This window comes from Tenrec ecaudatus, unplaced genomic scaffold (assembly GCF_050624435.1).
Source record: "Tenrec ecaudatus isolate mTenEca1 unplaced genomic scaffold, mTenEca1.hap1 Scaffold_545, whole genome shotgun sequence".
Classification (NCBI taxonomy): Eukaryota; Metazoa; Chordata; class Mammalia; order Afrosoricida; family Tenrecidae; genus Tenrec; species Tenrec ecaudatus.
The window spans coordinates 757,603-763,365 of NW_027459456.1; positions in this window are offsets into that span (position 1 = coordinate 757,603).

A 5,763-nucleotide genomic window follows, 5' to 3' on the forward strand; every position below is an offset into this window, starting at 1 on the left:
GAGGGGACAGTGGCTCTGATTCCACCTGGAAGTTCCTGGTTGAGCACATGGATTTCCCATCGCAGTCTAGCCATGGCACCAGGGATCAGGGTGCTAGGAGAGGGGCAAATGGGTCCCCAAAGGAGATGTGTGGTGACCACAAAAGTGACACACTGGTGGTCACCTACTAATTGTACATGGTGGTGCTTGCCCCTCTCAAGGTGGAAACATACAATTTCACCTATGCCTCTTCTCTAAAAGCGAGTGGACCTGCTTGTGACATGAGGTTTTGGAAAGTTCTTTCATGGGCCACAAAGAAGTGTGGCTGGTCCAGTGTCTCAAGCTGATTTCGAGTAGTGTCCAGAGAGTTCGTGGTGAAAGGGGGTAGGGAACTGTGGGGGGCAGGCCAGGGAGTGAACACGGAGTAATTTGAGCCAGACAGAGTAATGAATGGGAGGCAGAATGGATATGGCAGTAATCTGGGGGACGAGTTTGGATCTGCCTCTGTGGTTTTCTGACACTATAAATTTGTCCATTGTCAGACGGCCTCATCTTTCTCCCTCTCAGAGCAGCTAGTGGGTTTGAACTGCTGGCTTTGAGATTAGTAGCGGGATGCTTAACCCACAGCATCACCAAAACTCCTTAGCAAGAAGGATATTACCACAACCACAGCCACCACCCCTTTTTCCTAATTTTCTGAGAGATAGAGAGGAAAGAGTGCTCTCCAGCATTTGACTCCCTTTAAAGAAAATGGGAGGGCCAGGGTGATGATAGCAGGTGGCTGGAACATCCCAGCCTGGCATCCAGGGACACCCGGAAAGATCCTCCCTTATGGGCTCTGTGAAGTAGGCACACTCAAAGACCACAGGACCCCGGTCTCAGCTGTCGGCCTCGGGGCTTGGGTTTCTTAGTTCCTGCTGCTTGGGGAAGGGCTGCTCGATGGAGAGCCTCATCACTTAGCATCATGGCTGCTCAGACGTGATACCACTGAGTCGTGTAATTTACATTTCATGCACAATTGAAGCAACTAATGGTGTCATTCTCCAAGGGGGGACAAGTTGTCATAATGTTAATTACATTGCAGGCGTGCTCCCTCTCCTTTGTCCCCAAGTGCTCCATGGGAATTCCCAGGTAGCAGTCGAGTGGGTGTCCAAGAGAGTGGCAATGGCTCTCTCCACGGTGTCAGGGCTGAGGAGTGGTTACAAGGCCAATAATTCTTTCTCTGACTTCGTTGTGGGTGTGTTGGCGCAGTGCGAGTAGAGGTGGCAGCTAAAACAGCCCAGTGATCTCCCCATCCTTTTCTCCCCTGCGCGTGTGCAATCGGGCAGGGCTGGAGGGTGCCTGTTCAATGCTCAAGCTAATTTTGCTTGATAGGGGACAGTGGAGATGATGTGTAGGGAAAAGGAGGCAAAATCCAACCACTCTTAGTCCAGATATCAGCAGACGGTAGAGCTAAGCCTGTAATCTCTGAGGCTGGTCTGCTGGGATTTAAATTCCAGCTCCCCCTTGGATAACCTGGTTACCCCTGGGCCAGATGGCTTCACCTCTCTGTTCATTCGTGTTCTCACCTATAGACGGAAGCTGATGCACTACCAATGGGTCAGTCGATTCCAACTCATAGTGAGCCTGGAGGACAGAGTGGAACCATTCTATAGGCGTTCCCATAGGCTGTGACTGATACTGGAGCAAATTGACGCATCATTCTCATGGGAAGCTGCTGAGTGTTTCACTGAGCTAATGGTAAATAGTCAAGAGCTTCTGTATTGCCCCGCCAGCGCTCCTCTTAAAGGGGTTGCAAAAGTCACCAAAACCCCACTTCTCTAGAGTTCATTCAGACTCATAGCAACTCAGCAGGATGAAGTAATAACTCCCTGCAGACGTCCGACCCTGAAAAACTTTATGAGCTCAGACAGCCCCATCTTGATTCTGAAGAAAAGCTGGTGGGTTTGAACCACCGACCTTCTGGTTAGCAGTTCTAATGCTTCACCCACACCACCACCCGTGGGATGAAATGAGTGAATGTACATGCAATGCTTAGAACACTAGTACATAACATGCACTTAGTAATTGTGAGCTATTGTGGTAGGAGGGGAGTCCAAAAACCAAACCAAACTCACTGCCATCGAATCCACTCTGACTCCCCATGACCTGAGTTCTACCCTATAGGATAGGGTCCAACTGCTCCTGTGGGTATTTGAGATTGTAACTTTATAGGATTGGAAAGTTTCATGTTTTTCCCTGAGAGTGGCTGGTGGTTTTGAACTGTTGACTTTGGGATTAGCAGCCCAATATGTAATCACTCACGCCATTATTAAATGAGAGCTACGAGTTTCTGACATTTTCTGTGAGGTGGTAGAAGTATATGTCATTCCTATATTTAAAGAAGGTAAATCTACTGAAGCAGGACAATTGCCATGGCTTTCCAAAGAGAGGAGAGATGTCAGTTTTAAGGATATATAGAGCTGTGAGTCATCCCTGGAGAGTACAAATGGTTAAAACACTTGGCCATTAACAGAAACTGAGGAGGTTCAAGCGCACCCAGAAATACCTTGGAAGAAAAGCCTGGCCATCTGTTTCTGAAAGGTTATGCCCATTGAAAGTCCTATGACTCACCATGAATCGCAATCAACTCAGTGTCAAATGGTCATTTTAAATTTCAGGATGGTTCCTGGGCAGAAAGCAAACATTCTAAGTTGTCTATTGAAGAGGAGGTTTGCGAGAGCACCTGGCCCATTCAAACACAACTGATGAGGAACCTCGGTGGGGCCACTGTACACAGACCAGGCCATGCTTTCTCCACATCTGGTTTTGTTGGATGCTGTCAAGTTGGTTTCAACTCGTGGCGACTCTACATACAACCAAAAGAAACACTGCCTGCTCCTGTGCCAGCCTCACAATTGTTATGTTTTAGTGTGTTGTTGTAGAAACTGTGTCCATCCATCTTGGTGAGGGTCCTCCCCTTTTGGGCGCCCCTTTACCAAGCATGATGGCCTTTTCCATGATGTTGCTCCTCATAGCTCCTGATGCCCAAGGATGTGAGATGAAGTCTAGCCATCCTTGCCTCTAAGGAGCAATCTGGATACACTTCTTTCAAGACAGATCTTGCTCCTCAACTGAAATTCTTGCAGAGAGAGTGAAAACACACCTGATTTTCCTAGAGTCTCGTTTCCCAAAGTGGGCAACACCACCCACCTACTGGGCACAGAAAAATCCAGAGATCTACAAAGCAGATATCTACATTTTATCCTGGATGGTGGGCTACAGTACAAAATACTTTCATTGCTGGGGGGTCCTGAGTAATTTCTTTTTCTGAAAAGAGGGCAGTAGGCAGAATAAGTTTGGGAACCTTTGGTCTGGAGCAGGAGCTGGAAACCTGTTTTTCTGCCAAGGACCATGTGGTGATTTATAACATCATTCATGGGGCCATACAGGTCAAATATTTAATGAACTCACCCCTAAGGTGATGGCTACAAATGCTTCTCGTTAGTGAGATGTGTGAAGCTGGCAGCTATTGATTATTTGGGGGCCCTATACAGCCCTCGGGCCATACGTTGGTCTAAGGTAGTCAATTTCAACTTGTGGGTCACGACACCTTTGGGGGTCCAATGACACTTTCACAGGGGTTGCCTGGTTCATTGCAGTAGCAAAATTACAGTGATGAATTAGCAATGAAATAATTTTTATGATCGGGGTAAACACAACCTGAGGAACTGTATGAAAGAATCATGGCATTCGGAAGGTTGAGAAACACTTGTCTAGGGAATGGTTGGGATCTCCATGTAGGCTACACATGAACTTCATAGACAGTCAGGTAGCGTATCACTTGGGTTTCATTGGAGAGGAAAGAACTATTGATCATGTTTCAAGGACAAACAAATCTGGAAGGAAATGCTATTTTGGATGAAAACAAAACATAAAACAAACTCTTGAAAGATTTCTGTATGCTAGAGATGAATTGCAATCAAGAAAATTAAATGATATCTCTGAGGGTTCCAGCAGAAAACAAACCATGCAGAAGGTTTAATTAAAGAGAGTTTAATGAAGACTATTCACAGTGGTGGGGATGGGCTTAAGAAAGCCAACAAAAGATAAGGAGGCCCCTAGGGTCTAACAAGAGCATAAAGCTGTTGCCACGTGTCCTATGGAATTTTCTCTTCAGCTCTTTGACTTTGTCATTTCTTCTCATTGTCTTAGCTACTCTATGATATAGAGCAATTCTGACTCAAAGGAATTTGATACTACTGTCCTCTCCCAATTTCCTTTATTTTCCAACTTCATGTGTGTTAAAATATGCAGTATTGCATCAGATTTCCTATGTTCTAAACCAGTGGTTCTCAACCTTCCTAATTCCTTGGCACTATAATGAAGTTCCTGATGTTGTGGTGAACATCCATTCGTAAAATTATTTTCATTGCTACTTCATAACTGTAATTTTGCTACTATGAAGAAGAGACCGACCCCTGTGAATGGGTAGCTCAACCCCCAAACAGGTCCCGATCCACAGGTTGAGAACCGCTGCTCTAAACTAAGAGGTGTTTCTTTAAGATGTAGTTCAGTATATTGTTAGACGCCCAAGACCTGTTCTTGTTGTTGTTAAGTGCCGTCGAGTGGATTTTGGCTCACAGCAACTCTATGTACAATGTACTGAAACGCTGCCCCGTCCTGTGCATTCCTCACAGTGGTTCTTTGCTTGCGCTCATTGTTGCAGCCACTGAGCTATTCCAAATTGTAGGTGCTTCCTCTCCTTTGCTGCCCTTCTACTCTACCAATATCTGTGTCTTCCACTAGGACAGTGCTTCTCAACCTTCCTAAATCCACGACACTTTCATACAGTTTCCTTTGTAGTGGTAGACACCCAATCATAAAATTATATTCTTTGCTACTTCGTAACTCTCGTTTTGTTACAAGTTATGAATAGTGCCACCCTATAAAGGGTTCGTCTAAGCCCCAAAGGGGTCACGACCCACATGGTGAGAACCGCTGCTCTAAATTGAGGGGAGTTTCTCTTAAGGTCTATTTCACCATACTGTTAGAAGCTCAAGTCCATTTGTTGTTGTTGTTAGGTGCCGTCGAGTGGGTATGTCTCATAGCAACTCTACGCACGATATAATGAAACGCCGCCCTGTCCTGTGACATCCTCACAGTGGTTTTCTGCTTGCGCTCATTGTTGCAGCCACTGTGCTAATGCATCTTGTTGGCGACCGCCTCTCTTTTCCTGCCCTTTCATACCAAGATTTGGGACTTCCTCTAGAGCAGTGGTTCTCAACTTTCCTAATGCCATATTTTCATACCGATTCTCATTTAGTGGTGACCCCCCCAAACATAAAATGATTTCATTGCAGCTTCATAACTGTAATTTTGTTACTGTTATGAGTCACGACACCCCTGTGAAATTTTCATTCCATATCCACAAAGGGGTCGCGACACACAGGTGAAGATCCCCTGCTCTAAACTAAGAGGAGATTCTCTTAAGATAGAATTCAGCATACTGGTAGATGCAAAAGTTCTGTTGTTATTGGTGTTAGGTACCATCGAGTGGGTTTTGGCTCATAGTGACTCTATGCACAATATAATGAAACGCTTTCCCATCCTATGCCATCCTCACAGTGGTTCTTTTGCTTGTGCTCATTGTTGCAGCCACTGTGCTAATCCAACTTTTGGGTAGCTGCCTCTTTTTTGTGGCCTTTCTACGGTACCAAGACTTGTGTCTTCCTCTAGGGCAGTGGTTGTCAAATTTCCTAATGCCATGACCCTTTCACACAGTTCCTCATGTAGTGGTGAGCC